This window comes from Humulus lupulus, chromosome 1, assembly GCF_963169125.1.
Source record: "Humulus lupulus chromosome 1, drHumLupu1.1, whole genome shotgun sequence".
Classification (NCBI taxonomy): domain Eukaryota; kingdom Viridiplantae; phylum Streptophyta; class Magnoliopsida; order Rosales; family Cannabaceae; genus Humulus; species Humulus lupulus.
The window spans coordinates 52,895,391-52,921,717 of NC_084793.1; positions in this window are offsets into that span (position 1 = coordinate 52,895,391).

Here is a 26,327-nt window from a genome sequence, read left to right on the forward strand (position 1 = left end):
CCGAGCTCTAATACAACTGTCACGTGGACTAAGGCCCATTAACGCCCCAACCACGTAAAAATCTTGTTTATATCTTCTAAATCCCATATCATTAATCTCGCTTAATTTTTATTAATATAGTTTCCAAAAATCTCGGTAAACATTTTGGTGCTTTACATTTTGCTCTCTGGGGATCTGGCGGATGGAGTGCTTTTCGAACGCCTGCAGCATCTCTCTCGTCTGAGTCACATAAGTCGCCATTCTCTCTCCTTTAGTTTGATATTCCCCCGAGACTTTCCTGAAAACCAGCTGGGAATCGCTGTAGAAGCAGAGTTGTCCGGACTGGTCCCCGTTAACCATCTCCTCATCCCAAGCATTCGAATCTCCGTGATCAACGCCATTGACCACTCCACGTCTTGGATGGGACCCCTTATCTGTTATCTGACAACCGGCGAGGTGCTAGCAGACAGGGCCACAGCCAGGAAGCTCCAATACCAGGTCCACAGATATGTCATGATGGACGGAATACTCTATCGTCGGGGGTTGTCCATGCCTTACCTCATGTGCGTGTCCGGGACCGAAATAAGCGCCATCCTGTATGAAGTGCACGAAGGCTTCTGCGGAGACCACACAGCTGGACTCAGTCTGTAACGCCCCAAACTCCAGGGACCGTTACGGTGTGCCTTGTAAACAGTGCTAAACTCGCTAATCGAGTCATTTGGCCAAAAATGTGATCTAGGTATGATTAGCGATTTAGGGATTAAACATTTTGGTTAAGATGTAACGTTTCACTAGAATGTTTAATATATACATTGGGATCCCGAAAATAAAGTTTCAGAGTTTATTACAGAAAATATTTACAACAGGTCGTTCTAAGCGGCAAAACAGGGTTCAACCCTAGTTCCACTTTAAACCTCGGCCGTGGCGGACGAGCAGCTGCATATGTACACATCATCACCTAAGCTCTCCAACTCAAGGATGGTCCAGCTTCCTCTTGCCTTTACCTGCACCACGTAGCACCCGTGAGCCAAAGCCCAGCAAGAAAACACAATAAAGCGTGACACAGTCTCAACAACGATCATAATAACCATTCAGGACTATCAGTCCAAGCAAATAGGTGACAATAGCCAAAAGTCACAATAATGAGCATCGCTCCTTCTAGCCATGTGACGATAGGGTCACCAGGGCTCAACTAACAAGTGATCCTTTCATAAGTTTGATTAGGACAGGTGCATGGTGAATGGTCACCAACATAACCTTCCTCCCGACCCGAGAGTCGTGCTATGGACAGCGTCCCTTGGCCATGTGACAAACAGTCACCGGGGTCATATACCTTGGCCATAAACATCTGGTCATAGACCAGGCAAGCGCTTATAGTTCTCATTGACCTTCCAGTCGGTCCAGCATTAATACCCCATATGAGTCATTCAATGCCGACCTCGATTAGATCTAATCTTTAATCGGCCTGGCGTTCACAACGCACTGCCACTTCTAACCCTTGGGTCGGTAAAACACGACCAGTGCTCAGCCCGTGGTGAACTTAACTAATAAGTCACAGCTTCACAGACGGATCTGACACCAAACATATATCACATGTCCAATATCCATAGACAAGGTATTTAGCATGCTTACTAAACAGATGTCAGTACAATTAGGACCATATACAACCACAGAGGCTCAAGCTCTGAACAATATCATACCCAGTATACAAAGCATGTCCTAACCACATGTTTCTCAAGCATCATATGCAATATATCCAGCAATCCAACATGCACCAATAACAGCCATGCATGTCACGTATAATAGTCAACCAACATGCATCAAGAATAGCCATGCATGTCACACATAATAATCAACCGACATGCATCAATAACAACCATGCATGTCATACTCAATAATCAACCAACATGCATCATAATAGCCATGCATGTCACATATACACAGGGTGCAGTTTTCTTACCTCAGATTCGAGCTAGAACGATTAAGAGAACGACCCTTGAGAACGATCAACTTTTAGTCCTTTAACGGTCACCTAGTCATAACCAAATATAAGGTATCATCAATAAAAATGATCAATATAAGTTTCCCAATCAATATCTAGCTTCCGGAACACCAATCCCCACTTAACCGGGTACTAGGTTCAACCCCGAGGCCTATGGCTTGAACCCCCAAGCTAGAAAACATGTTTTTGGTCAAAATGGCCTTAAGGGCCGCGGCCCTCCCCTGCTGCGCCGCGGCGCGCCCTCAAACAAAGAGGGCTCTCCCTCTGTCAGACGCCAAGGGCCGCGGCGCTCCCCTGCTGCGCCGCAGCGCTCAGCCCAAAACAGCAACCGACCATGCACGAACCAGTTTTTCCCCTATGCGATATCTTCTCAGACCAGTCCTTTAAACCTTCATAAAACCTCCTCCTAACATACAATTAAACCCCTAGACAACACCCATAACCTCCCCTCATCAAAACCCAATCTTATAATCCATCAAAACCCCTTTGAATCCAAACTTTTAGTAAGAAATCAAAGCTGAAAACCAGAGAAGAAAACAGAGTATCACCTGAGTTCAAGGGCAAAAACTCACCTCAAACATAGCTTTGAATCCCCTTTAATGGTTGTAATAAGTCCCCTAGCTGCCTCCTTTGATTTCCTAGCTCAAAACCCCAAGATAGCCTCAAGAACACCAAAGAGAAGATGGTGAGGGATGGTGTACGGGTTGAAGAGGAGGAGAACTCTGTTTTTGGTTCTGTTTTACAGCCATCTAAAACCATATATATCCACCCCTAAAATGACCAAATTACCCTTGTGTCATCCTAAGCCTCTAAAACCATTCTAGGGGTAAAATTGGTACTTTTTGCTTAACCCGTTAATCATAATTAACGCTTCCCAATTCCCGCTAATCTCAATATCCTCAAACACCAATAATTCATATCCTGTTACCCTAAAATCCCCGGTAACGCTATAATCATTAATATCACCCCAAGACTCACCCCGAGCCCCGAGCTTAAACCCGTTATGACTAGACCGAACACTTACACCCCTTGATCGTCTCATATTGATAAGCTCGAACCAATCCACCTTGTAATGTGGCTATATTAATTAATCACAATCATGCACCCAAAATATACAATTACGCCCACAGTGGCCAAATTACCAAAATACCCTTATAATAATAAATATTCCCATATGCATGCATCCACCATCATATAATAATATAATTCACGTAAACATGCATATAATCATTAAATACTATAATAAATCAATTATGGCCCTTCTGGCCTCCTAATCAAGGTCCTAAACCTTATTAGGAAATTTGGGGCATTACACAGTCTATCCAAAAAGATCCTGTGCCAAGGATATTTCTGGCCAAACATGAAGAAAGACTGTATTGACTACGTCCGCAAGTGCAACCAATGCAAAGGTACGCGAAGGTCCCGCGGGCCCCGCCAACGGAGATAACCTTGATGACTAGCCCCTGGCCTTTCGCGGTGTGGGGGATCGATCTAGTAGGATCGCTCCCGACCGGGAAAGGTGGAGTGAAGTAAGCCATCGTGGCCATCGACTACTATACCAAGTGGATTGAGGTAGAGCCCATGAACGCGATCACTTCGAAGAAAGCCTTGGATTTTGTCATCAACAATATAGTGTGTTGGTACGGCCTCCCCTACAAGATTGTATCCGATAATGGGAAGCAGTTCGACAGCGTCCACTTTACAGATTTTTGTGAAAGGCATGGTATCGTCAAAAGCTTCTCTGCGGTCGCCAGGCCCCAAGAAAACGGGCAGGCAGAAGCCATCAACAAAATCTTGAAAGGGACGTTGAAGAAAAAGCTCCAGGCCTGCAAAAACAAGTGGCCCGAAGAGCTGCCCCGCGTGTTATGGGCTTACAGGACCACAGAAAGGACATTCATCGAGCACACTCCTTACTCCATGGTCTATGGATGTGAAGCCGTCATCCCCGTCGAAACGACCATCCTGTCTCAACGAAGAGACACGTATGATCCCGCCCAGAACCACACTTTACTCCAGAAATCACTAGATCTCATCAAGGAGATCCGGGAGGAGTCGCAAGTGTAGCTGAAGATGTACCAGGGCAAGATCGCTCGGCATTTTAACTCAAAAGTAAAAAGCCGAAGGTTTGGAACCGGCGACCTAGTCCTGCGAAGAGTCTTCCCTGCTACCCAAGATCCGGGAGTAGGGATTCTGGGCCCGAATTGGGAAGGGACGTACGAGATCCAACACGAAGTGTGTCCCGGGACGTACCGTTTAAAGCAGCTCGATGGCACGGAAGTCCCAAGAGCCTGGAATGCGGAACATCTCCGCAAATACTATCAGTAGTCAGGAGAGCATGTTCCATTTTTGTATTTTCATTGTAAATAATGGGCACCTCAGGGAAATCCCTTGAATAATAAAAATGGTGTGTGCAAAATGCCATAAAGAAATGTTATCAGACAATGAAAATTCTACTCAAGTGACCCCAGACCAGTCTCCGCTCACTTGTTGGGGTATCCCCGTATGAACAAATACTAGGCGGACCGCGAGCCTGACTCGGACCGACAAGGTCTGCGGGGTACAAACCCCGTTGGACCGAGCCTCAGGCTGGTCCTGCCCCGGACGAACGATGTCCGGGGGTATAAATAAAAAAGAGGACCAAGCCTCAGGCTGGTCCCACCCCGGACGAACGATGTCTGGGGGCATAAATAAAAAAGACCAAGCCTCAGGTTGGTCCCACCCCGGACGAACAATGTCCGGGGGTATAAATTAAGAGAGGACCAAGCCTCAGGCTGGTCCCGCCCCAGACGAACGATGTCCGGGGGTATAAATAAAAAATAGGACCAAGCCTCAGGCTGGTCCCGCCTTGGACGAACGATGTCCGGGGGTATAAATAAAATAGAGGACCAAGCCTCAGGCTAGTCTCGCCCCGGACGAACGATGTCCAGGGTATAAATAAAAAAGAGGACCAAGCCTCAGGCTGGTCCCGCCCCGGACGAACGATGTCCGGGGGTATAAATAAAAAAGAGGACCAAGCATCAGGCTGGTCCCGCCCCGAACGAACGATGTCCGGGGGTATAAATTAAAAAAAAGACCAAGCCTCAGGCTGGTCCCGCCCCAGACGAACAATGTCTGGGGGTATAAATAAAAAAGACCAAGCCTCAGGCTGGTCCCGCCCCGGACAAACGATGTTCGGGGGTATAATGCATCCGGTATGCCCCAGGGCAAGGCTGTGGCCCGCGACTAGTAGAGTAAGGGAGCTAGGTTTCGCAGTAAACTATTCGAACCTCGTTGGCCCGAGCCATCAGGTTTTCGAAGTTGAAGATTGGACGGGTAGGATTGAGATAATTTGATAAGCTAAAGTCAGGAACAGTCTAGTCCAGGCCGTTGGAACCAGGACCAAACCCTCAGAATCAGTCATGCACGATGATAAAAAAAAAATTAAGGAATAACAAAAATAACATAAACCGGATGAGGCAAGATAAATTTTCTTGGACGCGTACACGTCCCTAAAAGTTATTATAGAAATAATAAAAATAAAAGGGGCGAGGTGGGGATCCGGGCCTAGGCTTCATCCTCCAGAAGCTCCGCATCTTCCTTCTCCTTGGCCTCGAATTCGGCCCTCTTCGAGTCCAGGTAGGGAAAGATCAGGAGGTTCATGCTCTTGTCTTTGCGCCAGGTCATGTAGATGGCCTCCTCGAAGGTGATGCGCAGTATGTCGTCCGCCCGCTCCTTTCCGCAGCGGGTCTCGTCATGCGCCGTTTTCTCCTCACGAAGAGAGGCGTCCCACTCACGGACCCGGGCCTCCAAGCTTTGGACCTTCTTCCCGTCCAGGACAGACTAAGTCGCAGTCGCCTCCTGTGCGGCCTTTGCTCTGAGAAGCTCCGCCTCCAGAAGGGCTACCTTCTCATTAGCCTCGGTTTCTTTCCGGGACATGGCCTCTTCAAGCTTAGCCTTGATGCGGTCAAACTCTGCGCGGTCTGCGTCGGCTTGAGCAACCGCTTTGTTCAAGGACTCCGAGTCTGGGCCGTCTCCCTGGCTAGGGCCTACTTGGCGGCCTCCCGTTGATTCACGGCCGCCTCCAGCTCCAGCTAGAGCGTCTCCATCTTCATGGTCGCCTCGGCCACTAGGTCAGCATTCCGATGGGACAGCAGAGTGTCCTGGAACAAAGCAAAGTTAGGAGAATCCTTATAAACAAAAAAAAAGAGAAGAAAAAATACGAAGCAAGCTTACAGTGGTGGCCTGATGTCGAAGGGCCTGGGAGATGAACAGCATGTCCGGGTTGGCGATGGTGGCATACCATTTGAGTTGGAGGTTGGACATGGTGTTCCCCACCTGGTCCAGCAAGTCCGCCGCGAAAGGGGCCGTGTCTTGTCCCTGCTTAGGGTGAAAGCCTGTCTCGGCGAATGGTCGATCCACGATCGGCTGGGGGACGCTGAAGGCCGGTGGGCGCTCAGCGAACTCAACCTGACGAAGAATCGTCAGGGCCTTGTAAGTCTCATCCCTCATTTCTTGGCCACTCTCCCAGGTCCAGGAAATGAGCCTGGACTGCTCGTCCCTCAAGATGGCTTCCCCCTCCTCGGGTAAGGCTGGATGAATGGGGAGGGCCAGTGTTGCCGAAATCTCCTTCGCGACGAGGCGGCTTTCCCCGTATGACTCTCCGGCCAAGCCAGCCCGCCTCGTCCGGGGCCTCTTGTTCCCGGTTTCGACCTCTGCCGCGCCCAAGTCCAAGGCCCTCTTTCCAGAACTCTGGCTTACCCCAGGTTTCGACTCCAAATTGAATACCGGGGGTTAGGCGAGGCCAGGGATGGCATCCGGGTCCACGGCCGTAGCAGGGACCGCGGCAATTGCAACCTCGCCGGGTCAAGGATCCGCCCCTGGCGTCTCCCTGTTGCGGGAGGGGTCCGGGCCTGGCGCCTCAGGTGTTTTCTTGGCAGCCTTTTTTGCTGCGACCTTGGCCGCCCGCACCCCGGACTTCGAGAAGCTGCCTTATCTCGTCCACGGGATCAGACATGTCGGAGTCTCCTGCAACAAACACAAATGAAAAAAGTTAGTACAATTAAAGGAAAATATAAGTCAAAACTAAGAGTGACCCGGGACGAACCCTTATCTAAACCCCGGGCATGACTCAACTCTTCTAACGCGAAAAAGTAGACTCAATCCCCCATGTCATCCAGGTTCAGGAAATTCCCGTACTGAAGGAACCCAGACAAAAACATGAGAACTTCCGAGCCTACGGGAACGGGAGACGAAGGTCTCGTCTCCCCGTCAGCCCTGAACGCGGGGCCTTGAAGTGCTAGCCTATCCTTAGCTAAGTCCTCAACTTGGGGAGCATAAGTTAAGATCAAAGGTGAGTTACCTCACCCTGATACGATAGCCCCGGGGTACTCGTGTTCGGCAAGGCCTCCTCGAAGAGGGCTTCCAGGTCCTCAGAAGCAGCCACCTCCAACTGGGCCAAGTCCCTCTTCCGCTTGGCTGCATCTGCTCGTGTCGCAGCCTCTACTTCCTCGATGTGCTCCAGGGCCAGCTGCTCTCTTATGGTGGGATTCTTCTCGCATTGAATTCCCCGAAGGCTCGGGACGATGATAGTCTGGTGGGCCGCGAGCAGCCCGACCAGTTGGAGGTTTTCCGTATTGACGTAGCCTCCTACGTCCAAGTCTTCTGCGCTCAACCCGAAGTAAAGCCTCCTCCGGTCCAAGATGAACTGGGTGAGATGAGTCTGGGCAAAAGGCCCTGCCACCCGAAGTAACACGGTGAGAAATAAAAAAAAAGGAAAAGAAAAAGAGAAACTGACCAAGTAAGGGTCGGGGAAGCACTTACCCACTCGCTGGAAGTCCAGCAGCAGCGTGGGGTTCTTCTCCATGAGGAACCCGGACGTCATGAACCAATAATGTCGGACGTCCGAGGGATGCTTCTAGGTGCTTGTGGGAGCGGGGTAGTTGCCCCGCGGCTTCAGCCTGTAGAAGCCGTCCAAGGTCTTGTTCTTGGCGTTGACCTGCGGTTCCATCTTGTAGAAGTACAAGATTTCCGCGGGGGTCGGCTCCGCGATCTCCTTCGCGACGCAGAAGACACGCCATCCCGCAAGCAATCGGTAGGCTTGGGGCAGAAGCTGGAAAGGTGCGATCCCCACATATGTTAGGAACCGCACAAAGTAGTCGTGAAGCGGGAGCGTGGCTCCCGCACTAATGTGGCCAGCGCTCCAGGCCCCGAACCCGTTCACGAAAGTGTGCGCCCGCTCCTCTATCCTGGCCAGGCGATTGTGGAAGAGTCCGGGAGTGGACTTTATGCCTAGGCGTCTCTCCAGGGCGTACATCATCCGGTAGTTCCGGAACAGATTCGGTACTGTTTCCATCTCCCATCTATTGCCTTTGGGGGTCCGGGACCTGAGAAGGAGGATGGGAGCCCTGTTGACTTCTTCCTCCGAGTGAAGGGTGACACCCGACATCATGGCTAATGATCTGGGAGCAAAGAAAAGAAACCATGCAGGCAATACCGAAACCCAAGAAAGTCGGTTAAGGTACGGGGGGCCTCCTACGAACTGCTTGGAGTCCCCTCCGGATCAGGCCCGAGTTCACCAGAGAACCACGAGACCCAGATCGAGAACAAAAAATGGGCTGCTAAATAGGTTCCGCCACCTGTCCAAGAAGCATCCAGACCCGGAGCGACCAAGACCAGGCAGCCTTCTTAGCACTAGTCCTAAGCGTAAACAAGTTCTAGCAGCCTAAACATATGAGCAAAAGGACATAACATATGTTCATGTATTTATTTAGGCAGAGGACTGAAGGACTTACTGTGAATGCCTGGCCATGAAAGATGGTGGTTGTCCGGCAATAGGGACAGCAGAATCTCGTTCTTGAACTGGCAAAGGCGGTTCAGCAACTCGTCGACAGGACAGGCCGAGGACGTGCGCTCAAGCAGAGGTGCATATGCTGGAACTGTTGGAAAAAGGCGATGGCACAGAGTAAGCAGGCGGTGGAAGATGACGTCGGCAAGATCGGACATAAACAGATCCTCAGTTCTTAGAATGGCTCGAGAGTGTAAAAGTTTCAAATGAATGCTTGAGGAGTATTTATAGAGACCCAAATCCTGGTCTCTGATCCAGCGGATAGGAAATCCCCTATCGGACTGTCCAAGATCGTGCAGGGGCATTAATGAGCACTCGAGTGCTGGATCCTTTCCATTTCAATCCAACATCCTAGGAGAGGGGAATTTCAAAGGTAACCCCATCCTACGGTCCACCTCAATGCAGAAGCATTAATGAAGGACCCCCATGCGGATGGGATGCTTCGGAATTCGTGCTGACGCACTAGCCTAGGCCTAGCGACCCTTGAGGTGGTTAGGTGACCTTTTGAGGTCAAGTGCCATCATTGCAGTAGTCACTGGGCGACACATGTGTCCCTCGTCACGAAACGGGACTTCAGTAAATAGACCCAGACATTGGTAAATGGTCCGGGCTCCGCGTGCGCCCAGTGCGCACTGCCCCTTGCCACAGACCCACGATTCTAAGCAGGAACTGGGAAGACAACCGTGGAGTATCCGGGAGCAAGGCAAGCCTCCACCTCGTAGACCCAGGTGAAGGCTTAGGGGGTAAATGTTATCCCCATTTCCGGCCTTGGGCCCGGGATGGTGGTCCAGGCCTACTAACTGCGCAATTGGGGTTGGGCCCAGCCCAGGCCCATTTGGCAGGGAATGACCGACATCGACGGCCCAAGTGTGGGTCCAGACTCGGACGGTGTCCAGGAAGGATGATCTGGGACGATCATCCGGGAGACGTACAGCTGTTTGGGGTTACGTTTGAAATGTATGCAAATGGTCCCGGAGCCTAGTAAACGACCCGGGCCCTATGTGAACGATCCGGGCCTACGGTAAACGAAGAGGGACAGAGGTAAATGAACCCAGGTCAAGTCCTCAGGGTTGGCAGGATAAAGCATCCATGACTCTGACTCTGCCCCATGACGCGTGCGAGTTGTCCCCACTTTTCACTTGCAGAAAAGGCCACCTCAGGATTGCACGCTGCTGGTTCAGACCTGTGACGCCACTACACTGACTGATCTTGTCCCCTGAATCTGTCTCGTAACTCAAAATGCCCAGACCAAAAGCCCTATTTTGTCGGGTGATAGATAGGCCTTGGGCTGCCCCAGTGGGCTCTAATCATTCTTTGTCTTTTATATTTTTATCCTTTGTATTGAGCTTTCGATAGAGAAGCCAGTGGTATTTATATCCTTGTTGGGCCCGGGTCATCCCGGCCCAAGCCTAGTGCTCCTGTGAGCCTATAAATACAGGTGACAGAGCACTGGAGAAGGGACCTCGGTTTGGCTGATATACAGTTACTCTGCCAAAACGTAGAGAGAAACTCCATTGTTATAGACTTTCCAAGCTCTAATACAACTGTCTTGTGGACTAAGGCTCATTAACGCCCCAATCATGTAAAAATATTGTCTATATCTTCTAAATCCCATATCATTAATCTCGCTTAATTTTTATTAATATAGTTTTCGAAAATCTCGGTAAACAGAAGTCTATCAAGAGTCTATCAAGAGTCCTTGCAATCTTTTAATATTTAAGTAACAAACATCCAATCCAAGCTATCAGCAGGTACTCAGACCACGATGTTCCAAAGTGTTCTCTACACCTCAAGACATGTGTGGGCACGTAGAGTAACAGTGAGTATTTTTTAGTGATTCTCAACACATGAGATCTTGAAATTAGGTTTGAGATTAATTTTTAGGCTTTGAGAAAAGATACGATATATTTTCTCTCTTTATCTCTGTGAAAGACTCGAGTCTCTGAAAAACTTTAGAAAAATATTTTTCTGTATAATTGTTTTAATAATTGAATTAAATTCAAAATTCAAAATTAAACAATTAAACAATTAAAAAATTTCAACTTTTAAATTAATTAAATAAATAAAATACCCCAGACTGAGTCTTGGGACTCTGTTACACGCCAGTCACAGTGCAAGCACTGTGACTTCCGTGTGACACATGCCCTTTTCAAGGCATGTGTCTTAACCATTTTATTTATTTAATAATATATTTATTTAAAAATGATAAAATATCTAAAAACTGATAACCAACCTTATCAGATAAATATTGTAATTATCTGAATAAATTTATAAAACAATTCAAATCCAATTTGAATTATAAGATTTATTTTTCAAAATTTTAAATAAATAAAAACTAATTAAATATTCTTTTATTATTTATTAATTTGAAATTTATAATTACTATTTAATAATAATTTAAAAAATTATAATTAATTAATTAATCTCAATTACATATTCGCCCTAAGAACAAATTTCTTCCAAATATGTCATTTTACTGATTAATCTCGGTTTCAACTCTTACCTTGAATAGTGTTGATAGAGCCACCTCTGGGACCTATGGACTTATAATTTCAAGCTCCAATAAATTTAGATTATTAATTAAATCTCTTTAATACAATAACCTTAATTTATTAATCTCAATATTATTCCACTAAAAATATGAGATTGCACTCTAGCAATTATAAACATTTATTTGCATAGTACTTTATAAAAATAAAAAGCGTTCAGTGATTTATTCATTACATACAATTCAATCGTCTATTAATGGTTCATAATTAAAGCAGGGATAATATCATCTTTTTACCTCTTTAATTATTTCTTGTTTACTTAAGTACCATTAACTTTACTAGTAAAGGTTAATTCATAACTGAAGAATTTGATCTCAGTAACCTTTCAGTTCCAAAAGCTAACCCTTAAGGGAACCATTATTCAATTTCTCTCAAAAAGGTATAGACTCCATATATGTACACTATGTCCCCAACCAATTACATCAATGAGTCCTCAAAACAAAAGTTTTCAGCTTGATCATTCTGACAAACCATAATGAGTGAATCAAATGACTCAAATGACATAAACAGGAGTTCATAGTAACTTCAGGATTAAGATCAATTTATAGAAAATAATCTTATTGATATATTTAATTAATACTTATAAAACAAAATAGTATTTAACTAAGTATTAACAACATATAGTGTCCAGTTCTGTATAACCACATTATACAAAATACCTCCACTAAGATGTTCGCACTAACATTATTTAATCCAAAGACTCCATATAACTTTGTTTTGTTGTGAACTATTTAAATTCGTTCCCTACAATATTAATCCTCTCGTACCAATACAAGATTGTAGTCACAATAATGAATTTGGAAATTTTCTAATATTCATATAATATTATTCAAATAATAATAGTAAACAATTAATATATGTAAAATTTCATCTCAATTATTCATTTCATAAAAACATTGTCTAATACATATGCTTTCAAAGGGCACCATTCCTAACACCTCTTGATCTTCCCTTCGGGTGTTCAGATGGTCGCGCAGATTGTCTCAACCCTCGACATTCTGGTCTTGGGTGTCCCCTTTCCGGTTGTTCAAGTGTCTGCGCAAATCGGGGTCATTCTTTGGACTTACTCTTTCTCCAAGGTGAGTGAAAAAGCTATTAGCGTTGGCGCTGTCAGCTTCCTCATCTAGCCCTCGTGGATGGTCACGAAGCGAGTGGCTAACTGGAACCCCACCACGGGCTTGAGCCTGGGGTGGCCACTGATCTCCTTGGTTCGAAGGTGGTGGAGGTCGTTCCACCTGGGTTCAAGATCTCTCGAGATTTGTGGTGCTTCTCGAGTTCGCTCCTACTCTTGATTGGCGAGCAGTTGATTGCTCCACCCCGTTTGCGTTCATGGGATGGGGTCATCCTGGGGAGGCTTGGTGACCCCTCGTTGCCATGTGAAGTGCCGCTTCAAAGGCGAGGGTCGCCTCTCTCTAATGTTGTTCCATGTTTCGTCGTTGAGCGACCATCTCAGCTACCACAGTAGCGTTCTCGGCATGCAAGTTGTGCCATCTCTTCCCATAGGGAAGCGACATCCTCCTGGACTGCTTTAGGCTCTTAGGGAACATGGTTTCCATCACCCTCCTCTAAGTTCTCACGATGGTCTACCTCAATGTTCCTCAAAGGAGGAGCATTTGGTGGGGCCACGTGGTCGTTTTCTTTGGTTGGACCGCACCTAGGTGCTATAGCCAACGAGGGTGTAGGCAACCCATGGTGGTAGGTGAGGAGATTCCACTCCGAGACTCACACTCCCAATGAAAGCACAAAAATGCTGACTAGTTTTTTCATCAACTTACACAGAGTGATAAATGAAGAGTTGCTTTGTGTGTAAAATCCAAAGTGGAATCTCAGCTGTAAATAGTGAACCAAAGAAAGAGAAATTAATGTGGAAATAAATGTAAGAGACACATGTTTATAGTGATTCGACCCCAAAAAGATGACCTACATTCATTTTAGTCAGTAGTATTTATGACAAACTTTTAACCTTCAAGAACAATTACACTGAGTTTGATTCTGTTCTTGAGGTAGTTACAATAATGTAGAGTTGGGGCTCTCTCGAAGATGAACAGCTACTGATTTTTTTCTCGAACCTTTTTTCATTTTGATTTGTAGTATTTACTGTTGGGAATATATGGCTTTACTCTTTGCAAATCAACAATGAATGATGATTATAATGCAATGTTCCAAACCCTTGATGTTAATCAAGATTCAAATTTAAAGTATGAGTGCAATTCTTGATAATCAAAGAAACATGTTCATGATGTGAATGTTAATCTTGAATATAAGAAACTAAATGATTAAATGATGATAAGATGAACTTAGATACATTTAATCATCTATACCAACAATGAAAAACATAATAGAATGACAAAATACCAGATTAGGGTTAGAGAGATACAACCTTTGTATTGAGCAACTTGAATCTTCAAACTTGAAGAACTTCTAAGGCTTATACACAATATGAATATTGTTGTCCAAAATCTCTATTCCAAGCCTTCCCAATTTCTTGAAGCTTCAACTAAGTAGAATGATATTTAGGATTGAACAAGCCTTGAAACTCATGCAAGTCAAGCAAGCTTGATGAGTTTCTTGGAGAAAACGTCGCCTACAAGTAGGCGATGCATTGCCTGCTAGGGTTTTTGAAGCCCTTCACATTTTGGCAATGCTACGCCACTTAGGGGGCTATGTATCACCACCCTCTCTGACTTTGGACCACTCCCATGGTCCTAAAATTGCTCCAAATGCTACCAAAAATTTTGGGAATGTTTGGATACCTCATTGTATCACTTTAGACCCATAAAATTCACTTTTAGATGCCTTCTACACAATCTCATGTTTTCACTTCTCTTTTTAAGTGAAAACCATTAAGTGTTTTTCACCTCAATGTGTAAACATCTTAACCATTATATTTAACCAATCTCAACATTTATAGCCATGGATATGGGAAGAGCTAACAGTGGCAAGTTGTTTCCCGATCTGGCTAATTTCAGGGACACTCGGATGGAGACATGTTTCTGTCTCTCCAAAAATGGTAATCTAACGTGTCATGTATGAAGAGGTTGTGCGCACATTCCGGTGCTGAAGAAGGCTCGAGAGGTGAGGGCTGCCAGTGAGCAGTGAGGGCCATTGGCGACCGGCGAGGGCCACTGGCGACTAGCTAAGGCTGTTGGTGACGGGGGTTGGAGAGCAGCCCCTCGTTCTTGTGACTAGCGACGACCTGGACAACTTAGGGCCAATTGACTCATGCAATGGGAGAAGTAGACCTTCATTGATGAAGTCCATTCTTGCCTAAGTGTAGAGGGAATGACGGGGGTTACTCTCTTTGGTGAGTGACGATGACTGCGGTGTCTTGCCACTTCACCACTTGTTTTGACACGTCATCAGCTTCGCATGTAGCCACATGGAAATGCCAAAATTTGGGTATAACAGTAACCGTTCACCCCAATAGTACGAAGTTTTAATGAGGTGCACAGTAATGACTCTGCCTAGCTCTGATGATTACAGAAGTGAGACATTGGGCTTTGATGCCACCTGGTTGGGAGCTCAAAGTTGTGGCAATATGCCTCGCAAACCACTTAGAGCCTGTTTGGGACAGCTTTTAGAAAAACTAAATGCTACTTTTCTGAAAAACCTGTACAACAAAGGTGTTTGGTAAACAGTGAGAAAGTAGCTTATTGAATAATTTATGCAGAAGCTATGACAAAAAGCTAAAGTTGACATAACCCAGCCATCTTTTAACTTTTATTAAAAGTATCTTTTTTAAAACACTTTGCAATAAATGTATTTTTTTTTCATCTAAATATATTTACTTCTTTTATTATCTAAACACTTTGCAGCTGTTTTTTCCTACAACACACCTATAACTGCTTTTTCTCATAGCACAACTATACCAAACTGGCCCTTAGAACAACCAAATTGAGTAGGAGAAGTTTCAGATTACATAGATTTTTGGCGACTATGTTTTGTCATTTCTGACGATCTTTGAAGTTGATCCGAGGAAGGGTTGTGCTCTAATGAAAAGTACAAACTCATTTGTGTGCTTGGTTTTGACAAGAAACGTCGTTGTTGCTAGAAATTTGATGATTAACAAATGTTTTAGAAAGAAGCAAATTCCTAAATCAAAAAACATTTTTCAATTTTAGATATTTAAGTCTTTTAAAAACATTTTTCAATCAAAAAATATATATTTATTTTTATAAAATAATATTATTTTTTATTTTAGATTTAATTTAGCTTGTATTTTATATTATGAAATATAATTTTAATTATTTTTTAAAATTATAAAATGGACAAATAAGAACGTAACACGTGTCATTTAACATATGTTAATTGTTTGGGTAGCAATAGTCGCAATGTTTTAACAACTTTGTGTATTATTCTGTAAAAAAGAGATTTGGATATTTTAATGTTGGATTTTATAAACATTGTGTATCTTTGTTGCTAATACGCAAAAATTATGAAATAGGTAAATGAGAACGTGACACATGTTACTTAACAAATGTTAATTGTTTGGATAGTAAGTTTTAATAATTTTGGGTATTTTTCGGTAATTTTTTTTGTGTATTTAAATGCTATATTTTGTAAATATCAAGTATTTTTGTCGCAAAAATCTCTACTTTACAATATATTTTTATCAATTTATATATTTTAAAGTTAATTCTTTTCTTTTTTTTTAATTTTGAGTTGAAACATTTAATAGAATAGAAAGTAATGATAGTATTGTTTTAACACCTTTGTGTATTTTTTCGCAAAAAAAATTGAGTTATGTTGCAAATATTCTTTTTTTATAAATACATAAAATAATATTCCAAATAATGACATAAACATATTCATACTTAAGTGACATAATGTTAAAAAAAAAAAGAAATTCCCAATACTTTTTTTCACCTAATATTCAAATTTCAAATATAAAGTAAATAGATTTATTTTTATATCATTTGATAGTCATTTATTTTATATTTCAAGTACTAACTAACCAAAAGAAATTATGTACTTTCAAATTATATAGGACTCGTACTATTTAACTTGGTTAGTCATTATTTATCTTATGTTTGGTAGAAAAGAAAAGTGAGAGGAAAGAAAGTAATAAATAGAAAAGTGAAAATAAAGAAAAAAATAGGATGTTTGGTATGAAAGAAAAGTGGTGAGAAGAATATTGATCGAGACCCACAAAAAAATTTCTCCTCTAAATTGGAGAGAAAAATGAGGAGAAAAGTTTTTATAAAAGCACACAAATGAGAAATTACTAAATTATTTTTATGTTAATAATTTAAGGGTAATATAGTAATTGAAAAAATATATATTTCTTTTCTTCTTACCTACCAAATAACTAAGAATGTTAAAATAACAAAAACATTTGAAAAGCCAGGCCACCAAACATGTTCATTGTCCAAAGAAAGAGCTAAGGCAGCTAAAGCATGGGCCACCCCCTTAGTCTTTCTAGGACAAAAGTTGAACCTGACATAAAAAAACTCATTAAATATTACAATAATATCATTGACTACCACACTAGCCAAAGAAGCATCTGGAGTACTATTTTATGAGGAGCTTAACCACTTCCAAGCAATCTGATTCAACCATCCCTTGTATACCCCAATCTTTGAACTGTTTTCACTCCAAACAACAAGGATTTCAGTTCTGCAATTTTTGGTTCAAAGGTTGCTTCTATTGGACAAGCAACGGAAGCAAGGACTACACCACAATTGTCCCTAAGCACCATGTAAAAACCAACATACCTATTGCTTCTTCCAATAGCTGCATCCATATTTAGTTTAACAAAGTCACTTGGCAAAGGAGACCACGCCTATTGTTGACATTGGGAAGGGCAGGTCTGAGTAGGCCCTTAGTTCACCTCATGATATTTGGCAAGGTAGTCGACTGCCCAACTTACAACCAGATCACTCGATGTGTCCACAGATTCGTGGAGGAGCTTGTTGTGGCGGTACCAAATGCGCCATGAAACCAATAGCAAAAGCTTTATGTCAGCTTGAGGGATTGTGTCCACGGAGTCAAGAAGGAACTCATGTTGGCATTAAATGATCAAATCAAAGGTGCGCAGTGGAATATATTGACCCATTTTAATAAATAATAATACCAGTCATTCTCATACACATATATAAATATTAAATCGCATACAAACAGATCAGGGATTACCTCTTGTAGCATATCAAGTGTCCTTGAGTCTTTTTGTATAAATCAACGATCTTCCTATCCAGTATTCTAAGATCTCACACCTTGATATTCCAGACCAATCCTCAAACACACAAGGATGTGTGTGGGCACATGGGATTCAAAAAGTTGATTTATGTGACTCCCTAGATGTACTCAACACATGAGATCTAAAGAGTTTTGATAGAGAGAAGGTTTAGAATAGTTTTCAGGTTTCTTAGAAAACTATAGCTTTAGAGAGAGAGTCTATATTTTTATTTCTCAAAATAATAATGAAGTCTTATTCTGAAAGTCACGTACTATCAGACTTATAAATATATTTAATATAATTAAATAATCTTTATTTAATTAAAATATAATTCAAATTAAAACTGATTAGATATTTACATTTAATTATTTATTTAAATCATATTTAAAAGGAATAATTGATTAAAAAAAATTATTTAAAATCCAAAATTCAAATCTCAGTGATTAAATCCCTGGTATAGGCACCACACATTGTACAATACAGTGTGTGTAGCCCAAGCCTGTATCAGGTTTCCCTGATTTTCTCAATTTTTTGTTTAATACATTTTAAAGACAATATATTTTTTCCAGCATAAATATCAGTTAATTCAAAATTAACTTTATCTTAAAATACCAATTTTAAATTAAATAAATAAATATCATACTATAAATAAGATATTTATTATTCTCTCTCTTTATATTAATCCAAACAAGATTAATAGTAATTTTAACCTATAGTTTTTTAAAATAAAAACTATATATTTAAATAATTAATTAATTCACAATTAATCAATTACCCATAATTATCACACAATTATTTCCTTGCCCTGGAGAATTAATTCCTTTGCAATTTAGTCATTTCTCTTTACAAAACTTTCTTTTGACATGCTTACCATTGATAGTGTGGACAAAGGTGATCTAGGGACCATGGACCTATAATACGAAGCTCCAATAAACCAGATTATTAATTAAACTCTTTAATCTAATAATCTTATTTATTAATTTCATGATTACTCCACTATAAATATGGAATTTCACTCTAAGTATTTATAGAATTATATTTATAGAGTTTTCTCCAGTAGTCCATTGATATAATCAATATATGTAGTTCTGTCCTCCATTATTGGTTCGTTAATTAGAGCTGGTCAAAATTACTGTTTTACCCTTCTAATTACCTCTTGATCCTTAAGTACCATTAATTCACTAGCAAATAATTACTCTATAATCTAATTATATATTTGAGCTCAATAATTATTCAGTTCTAGAATCAACCCTTAAGGGAAACAATATTCGATCTGTTAGAAAAGCATGAATTCCATTATTGTAATTCATGTTCCTAGCCATCCATGATATTGAATCTCCAAAACAAAAGTCATTTGCCTCATTATTCTAAGAGACCATAATGAGTGAATCAAAAGATCCAATAAACATAAATAGGAGTTCATGAATGCTCATGATTTAAACTGGTCTAAAATTGATCATCAATTATGATAAGAATTAAATATTTATGTCAAACGGAAAGTTTATAAAGATAATTAATTATCATCAGTCATGTCGTATATAATCTCTATTATATACAACATCTTTACTAAGTTGTCTATCCACATTAGTAATCTGAATCTAGATTACTTGCATCTTGTATGCTTATCAAACCGTACTAGTAACTATTCATTAAAGATTCCTTACTTTAATATGTTACTGACTATTTTATTCATTATATATGATCTTAATTTTCTCATACTAATACAAGATCATATTCTCATGAATGAATATGGAATTTTCTTGATATTAATATATAATTAATTCAAACAATAATTATAACATTCAAATATAATAAAATTGTACTTTTATTTAAAACCAATAAAAATGTCTTTACATGCTTTTAGGGCATTAATCCTAACAACTCCAACCATTTTGTTGTTATGCCAATTCTTGTGGGAACCAAGTATTTCATCCTCCTGAAATTGCTTCTGCAAAGGGCAACCCCATAAATCATGAAATGTAGACTCATCAACAGAAAGAACAAACACAAGCAAGTTTGATCAATTTGCATACCATGGGTTAAGAGATTCTGTCGACAAGGAATCCAATCACAAGAAGCTTTCCAAGCGACGTGCTTGATATTTGCAGGCAACTTGAGATTCCATAAAAATTGCCACCATTTTAGCCGCCTAGAAGAGGGGGAAGACTGACCAAAACCTACTTTTCTTGTAGCAAGCTAGTGGCCACTTTTCACAACATATTAGCCTGAGTTATTATGATGCCACACCAATCTGTCTGATAGGGATGGATAGAATAGCATTTGCCTCTTCGTAGGAAAAAGATTGACGAACTAGAGAAATATTCCAATTCCCATTCGCCAACTTCAGGGAATCAACAGAAGAATGGAGAGGCAAGACTCTAGACGAGGATGAAAGCAGACCATCCCCTCATGGGGTCCATTTATCATAATAGACTGAAAAAAATCCCAATTTCCTACTTGCCAATGTGCACCCTCAAGCATCAGATTTCTCCTCCATAATAAATTACGCCATAAGAAGGAAGATTGAGAATTAACCCTGGCCTGAAGAAAGGATGATCCTGCAAATTAAAGGCCATGAAGAACACAAGCAGCCAATGAGTTGGGGTATTTGTAAATGCACCATGCTTGCTTTGCTATTTGTACAATATATTGGTTGTTTGTTTCGTTCTCCTTTATTTTATGATTGTAATATTTTTTTCTCAAACCTTAATAGTTTAGAGAAAGTCTCAAGTGTTATTGCTCCTTTCTATTTTCGGCAAATAGAGAAGTTATAACCTCAATTTTTTATATGACAAAGTTTTTAAGAAATTATGAATAGTTTACTATGCCGAAAATGTGGTTCAAACAACTGTTGCGAGTGCATTAAATAAACCGTTTAAACCTTATCGACTATAAAAAATTGAGGTTTATCCATAAAATATTTATAATCTCATTCACCATTTTTTGTTCCATTCACTATATTAAAAAAAACTAAAAAAATACTATAATTATAGATTTCTCATTAAATTTAATATTTTAAAAATGGGTAAACAGAGTTTAGGAACTACATTGTAGTATTAAAAATGGAGATCTATATGCTATAAAATTTTAAATTAGGAACCTAAGTGATACTATTGATATAAATTGAGGATCCTCAAATGCTATTTACCCTTGTTGTTAAGAAAAAGAAAAGAAAAAAAAAAGTGATATGATGTGATGATGATTTATTTTTCCTTTGAAATAATGGTGTGATTATGGTTTTGAAAAAGTTAAAATAAAATCCTTAAAAAAAATAGAAAAGAAGAAGTTGATAAAAAATCTAGATTCGAGTAAGAAGTTGTAACTGCGTTCATATAAAAATAAGAGAAATGCTAAATAGATTCTATATTATACTGTCTTTTGTACTCTCTTAAATCAATGTGTTGACCTATGAAATTGGACAATGGTTGTATGTACAATATACGACACCTTTTAAACGAAATAAATGACAGAGTATGATTATCTTAAATAAACACATAGGAATTTTATAGTGGTTCAACCATGTTCAGATGAACAATAATAACCTAATCTACTTAGCTTTTAGTATTGAGTCACTCGAAAATTACAATGACGAAAAAAAGTGATCACTTGTTTCTCACTTTCCCAGAATTCCAGCCCAAAAAGCTCTCAAAAAAAAAGACCCCCTTTAATGAAGTCCCGAGTCCTTTATTTATAGTACCCAAGAGTTGTTACACGACCAGTGATACTGGGATCGTGGGTTGGCACACGATTATCAGGTAGTGGAGATACGTGTCCACCTTCCCATGATTGTGAGATCGTGGGTCTTCATATTGCCTTCTATGGATCGTGGTTGATAATGCACGATAGAAACGTCTGGGAGATATTAAGTCTCTGTTGGAATGTCAGACTTAGGTGATAGGCCCAATGACCAAAGATTAGGTGCTAGACCTGTGACCTTCTGGGTGCTAGGCCTGTTGATCGTCGGGGTGCTAGGCCTGTTGATCTCAGATTAAACGAGAGTAATTACTGTTGGGGTTTTATGCCCTAATTAAAACCCAAATTCTTTGTAATCTCATTTTATTATCAATAAAAGAATAGAAATCATTTTTTGACTTGGTCAATCACTTTGCTCACATGTTTTATTTTCATGATTATTTGTTTAATATAAACTTCTATTAAATCCTGAGCATATAGCTAATCTTATTTATAGTGACGTCATCACAGTGGAATATAAATATGATTATATGTTCAAAATAAGTTAGTCCTAAGATTAGTCAGTGCACAGGATTTACACTGACTTGTCAATCTACGATATGATCTACTTACACATTACAATGTTATGTTCTTTCCAGAACATTAGCAAAGTAGATAAGATCAGATGTATTTGTTACATCGGACAGGACCGATATTGACAGTTGATAAGATAAGTAAACATACCGTTATTATCTATTCTAGTCATATCATATAGTTGACCATAGGTCAATTCAATCTCAATTTTGAGTGGTTAGTATTCTAACTGATTGTATTATTTGAGTTCTTTGACTTTTTTGTTACCAGCTTACCCTACGGACTAGCCCATACTTACATCTTGGGAACTCGGTAGTACAATTGAGTGGGAGTGTTAATCATAGATATGAACATCTATAGCTTCTGATGAAGAAGTGAAATGATGGTTTCCTTTTAGTTTGGTTCAAGGTGTTAAATGATAGAGATCTCATTTCAGTAATTAAATTAGTTTACTGAAATATCATTTACAAGGAACTAAGTGTTTTAAGGATAAAATCCAATGAGGGGTAAAACGGTATTTTAGTCATATCTCATTGTAGACCGTCTATAGAGGATTGAGTGACAATTATGGTTGTAACAATGGATAATTAATAGCGTATCTATATTTGTTATAGAGCGTTCTATGAATTCAAGAGTGCAATTCCGAGTCTATAGTGGAGTCACGAGGAATTAATAAGTTAGTAAATTTATTTGTTAGATTTATGATAACTTATTGGAGCTTGATTTCATAGGCCCATGGTCCACATTGTACCTTGGATAAAATCATCTAGATAGTCTCAATTAATTGATTTAATCATCAATTAGAATTATCAAAGTTGACGAGGTCAATTTTGGATAGTTTCACAGAGTTGTGTAATTTTGAGAAGAAAAGAGAAATTATGGCAGATTTATTAATTAAGATAAATTGGTATCTAAATTAATAAATAAGTTTAAATCAAGGTTCAAGTTATAAATAATTAATTTAATAAAGGATTTAAATAATTATTTAATTGATTAAATCAATAGAAAATAATATATGCCTTGATTTTAAGTCCAATGGGCTTATAATCAAATAGGAAATTTCACGGGCCTATGGCCCATGATAATTTCGACCTAGGGCTTCAAAATGGCTATTATTTTATTGATTTTTTAATTAAATTAAATGGCCTAATTGAGTCTATAAAAGGAGTGCTTAGAGAGAAGTCAAAACATAAGTTTGTTAAGTCACAAGTCAGATTTTCTGATAGTTTTAGATTCTCTCTAAACACAAGTCCTTTTCTAAGCCACTTTGTTATTTTCTCTTCTTCTCTCTATATCTATCTCATGTGTTGAGAATTTCCCACACTAGTCTAGGTGGTTCTAAGGATACATTGGAAGATTGTGAAGAAAATAGAAGATCGGTTCAGTTTCTTGATAATACTCTGCGACAGAGAGGATACAAGAGTAAGAGAAACTGAAGGAAGGACTCTTTAATTCCGCTGCGTATACTGTAAGTATTCTATTCTTTGTTTCTCTTTGAATTCAATTTTAGAAACATGTTTTAGGCTATCTCGTATTAATTTGTTTAATATTAGATATACATTAAAATAAATAAAGATCATGTATAAGCTAATCCAACAATTACTTCTCAGTGAAGTGTACTTGGGGGTGTAGGCCGACCACCCTATGGAGGATAGGGTCAGGCCGACCACCCCCGGGTAGGTTCAGGCTGACCACCCCTAGGGGGTACATGGCTTGCTTGGGCCGACCACCCCTAGGGGGTATAGGGCCAGCTTGGGCCGACCACCCCTAGGGGTAGGGGTCAGGCCGACCACCCCTAGGGGTACTGGCTTGGTCGATTTTCCTATAGGTCCTGGACCTATCCTTTTTGCTCGCCGGTCTTTTCTCAATACTTTGTCGTTTTTCCCTGATTTGTGATGTCACGTGTCACATTCTCATTCGCCACGTCATCCTTGTATTTTTTAGGGATAACATTTGCCCCCCAAGTTTATTGTAATGTACTCAACATTAAACTTGATCCAGGCCCGAGAAACATACCGTAGCAGTACTTAGATAGTCAAGTCCCTCGGGACATTATATAGTACTTGTTACTATCGATACTTTGCTCGGTACGAATTTTTTAGGGATAATTAGTCATTCCTAAAAATAATTAGGTTTTTCAAGGAAAATTAATTTCCTAAAAATCTAATATATTTTTCAATGATATTAATTCCAAAAAAAATAAATATTTTTCAAGGAATTTGATTTCCTAAAAATATAAATATTTTTCAAGGAATTTTTAATTCCTAAAAATATAGATATTTTTCAAGGAAATTTAAATTCCTAAAAGTATAGATATTTTTCAAGGAATTAAATTTAAACCATATTAGATATTTTTCAAGGAAATTTGAATTCCTAAAATATCTTGTCTGCCTGAGATGTTATAAATAGATCATCTCTTCTCATTCCTACTCCATGCGCCATTTTCAAACAAGATCCAAGTCTGATTTTTCCGGGTCCTCATCAAACTCAGATCTTTAGTAAGTATTCTCTTCTAATTATCACATCATTTAATTTAAATGTGCTTAGAATCATAAGAAACCCTTTGCCTATTTGAGGAATTTTTGTCTGAATTTTTTTTTGTTGTATCTTGATCCAAAATAATGGACCTTCTTGAAAGATTTCTCTATAAAATTTCTTAGCTTGGGCGATTTCCAGGGTTATAAACCTTAGACTGGGCGATTTCCAGGGATGCATGACCCTAGGCCGACCACTTCATCAGTTCTGGCGATTTCTAGGGATAGGCCTAGTTTGGGCCGAGCACCTCCTTGGCATGGGCCGAGTACTCCATAGGTCGAGCACTTCCTTTTCTTCCTTAGGCGATTTCCAGGGATGGACTCAGGTTTGGGCCGAGCACCTCTTGCTTCTCCTTGTGCAATTTTCAGGCATAGGAACTGGGTTGGGTCGAGCACCTCTAGAGCTTGGTGGGCCGAGTACTTCCTTCCCTTCCCTTAGGCGATTTCTAGACCTAGAATTAGGGCTAGGCCGACCACTCATAGATCATAGGCTGAGTACTCCTTTCCTTTCCTTAGGCAATTTCCAGGCTAGAATTAGGGCTAGGCCGACCACCTTAGGGGTCCATGGACCGAGGACCTCCTTGGCATGGGCCGAGCATTCCTTTTCCTCCCCTTGGGTGATTTCCAGGGATAGAATTATGGCTAGGCCGACCACCCTAGGGGTCCCTAGGCCGAGTACCCCTTGCCTTAAATGATTTTCAAGGATTCAGGGTGGTCGGCCCAAGCATAAGCTGGCCACCTGAGATCCCAAAAAATATTCTGGAGAATTGAACAGTCCTTAGGCACCTTTCTAAAGCTTACTTCCTTGGGGTGGTCGGCCTATGCTTAAGCTCACTGGGCCGAACCCCTGTCTTGATCCAGATTCCTTCATTTTGACTCTTTAGTTCATGAACCTGCCCCCAACTGTTGGCTTCATTATGCTCATTCACTAACTTTAATCTTTATTTCTCCTCTGTTGCAGATGTCCAGCTCTTCTTCATCAGATAAGTCAGTAGGTAAGCGTAATCCTCAAGAGTTTTTGGAAAGGTTGAAAAGGATTCTTCCTCGTTCCGCTTTATACTTATTCAGTGAGGAAGATTTCTTAAAGAGGTATTGTTCAATGGCGAGAGTGAAACAGACAACCCGACAACCCTCTGAAGATGATCCTCAGTTTGTCAGGCATATCACTCAGGGCTCCTCGTCAGGCTCTTCTCAGCATAGTACGCCCCGCGGGTCCCAAGGTACCCAATGCACACCTCAGTGGAGTCATTCTTCTCAGTGGGATAGGCCAGGTCAGCGAGAACCATTGCAATGCCCTTCGCACCGAGATACTAGTCGGGTTCTCCAATGATCTTCTTCTTGGCAAGATTATACTGAGGGCTCACGTCGCCACACTGCTCATCCTCAGAAGCGTCCAAATCACATATTCCGTCCTAAGGTAGTTCACCCTCCTTCCAAGAGCAAAACAGTCTCGCCAGCTGAGCAGCAAAAGAATAGACGACAAAAGGAGTTCCATTCATCAGATTATGGGGCCACCTTCGCCAGTGAGATCATATGGAAACCGGTTGAGAAGCCTCACCCTGCTGATTGTGAGGTTTTTGGTTCAAGGGGGCGGCCTCTGACATGACTGAGGAGAAGGTAAAGAATTTGAGGAAGACCTTTGACCTCTTCGGGGTTTCCATCACTATCCCTGGTCCAGATGACAGAGCTGAGGACCCCCCCCCCCTCTGGGTATGTGCGCTTGGACACGCTGCCATTAGGTCTGGGGCTCTACTTCCTCTTCATTCGTACTTCCAAAGTGTAGCAGACTATTTTGGTATTAGTCCTTCTCAATTGGCTTCTAATGCGATCTTGGCCTTATCTGCATTGTACATTATTTATTACCACAGAAAATGGGTTGCTCCAGTACCTCACAAGATCCACTATCTATTTGACCTGAAGACAAACCATTCTGAGCATAACTCGGGGTATTTCCATTTCCACCATTATATGAGCGAGGGTACCAACACCTTCTTGGAAG